The 1,449-nt window shown below is 46.1% G+C and overlaps 1 pseudogene; it reads right to left on the bottom strand.

The window, feature by feature from the left end:
* Positions 1–460: 460 nt before the first annotated feature.
* LOC116624446 lies at positions 461–903 on the bottom strand (annotated as a pseudogene).
* Between the last annotated feature and the right edge of the window lie 546 nt (positions 904–1,449).

Here is a 1,449-nt window from a genome sequence, read left to right as displayed (position 1 = left end):
TATAGTCAGTAAAGACAGAAGCAGGCCTTCAAATATGTATCTTTTTTTTTTTTTTAAAGTTGAGGAGTTTATTAGGGAAATATGAGAGGCAAAGACACCCCAAGTGACAAAAAGAAAATTCTGAAAATGTTCCTTCAAGCCAAGTGGGGGCCTGGCCTTGACCTCCCCAAAAGGACAAGAAACTGGTGGGTTAGGAACAACATTCTCTGGTGGCCACCTTGCCAGGGCGTAAGTGTCTTAGCCAGGACTGCCTCACATCCCCCACCAAAGGTGGAAAGGAGACAAAGACTGTTTATAGAATCAATGCAGAGGCAATGAGAGCTGTAAGGAAAGTCAGAGAGAGAGAGAGAGAAAGAGAGGTGGGGAGGACCTTGACAAAGAGTCCCAGGCGTTTGGCTCAGAGCGCCTCAAATACACTGATGAACAGTTCTACAAAATGTTACTTAAAAAGATAAAATGCTTAATGTTGGTTCCAAGAGCTCCCCTGGACGTCTTCCCACATGCCACATCTCACACCAATGTACACGGCAGAGCCCAAAGGCCACGCTTTTGAAAAAGAAAAACAAGAATAAGCCCTGTTGCTCTTTAAGGAGAGAGGAAGGAGCTGAGGCTGCTGGGGCCTTTCCCATGTGGGCCTGTATCCCGTAAAGCAGCTTCCCAGCAGCAGCATGGTGTAGTTCCAGGTGAGGGTCTCGCCTTTTGTCACCCGTGCTTCAATGTACTCTATTCTCCGAAGGCTGTCAATTTCTCGTTTAGTGTTGCAAGTGTTGAACGACAAGACATATCAAACGAGTTGAGAAAGTCCGCGATTTTCTTGATGCTGCTGGTGATGACTTCTATGTATTCCCGGTTTGCCCAGTCCTGGTGAATCTCCCGCTGCACCGGATCCTCTTGACCCACCATGGCTGCCACCTGACGAGGAGCCACCCAAATATGTATCTTCTTCACCACTCTCATCACCTGTCCTTCAACTGTGTTTCAGTAATGACACAAAGACTGCGTGTCCCGGTTATTCTCCAGGGATCAGGATTATACCCATGACATTGCACATTGTGTCAGCAGTGTTGAGGGTGCTTAAGAACCTGCTCCTTCCCCTCTCCCCAGGGAATTCCTTGGGAAACCCATGGGAGGGATACTGTTGGAAATTTCATTTTCTTTTATGAGTTATCAGTGACAGAGAGTACGTGTGTGTTTGCATGTTCTGGCAATACTGGTGTCTGATGTGTGACCTGTATTTTATTAAAGTTATAGCTTTTGCAGGGAGTTGGGGTTATTACTGGTGCTTTGGGAGAGGAGTGGTCAAAGTTGGAGTCACTCTGGCATGTGGAAGGTGATTTCAAGTTCTTTGCCTGGGAGATGTATATGCTAATAGGAAAAATGCTCTTTCTTCTCTTCAGGCCAAGTTCAGAAAGATTATACTAGCTCTGTGGGTTGCAGAAGGAAAATAAA

Source organism: Phoca vitulina, unplaced genomic scaffold (assembly GCF_004348235.1).
Source record: "Phoca vitulina isolate PV1807 unplaced genomic scaffold, GSC_HSeal_1.0 scaffold67, whole genome shotgun sequence".
Classification (NCBI taxonomy): domain Eukaryota; kingdom Metazoa; phylum Chordata; class Mammalia; order Carnivora; family Phocidae; genus Phoca; species Phoca vitulina.
Note: the sequence above shows the minus strand (reverse complement) of the source record. Positions and strands in the feature narration are given on the sequence as shown.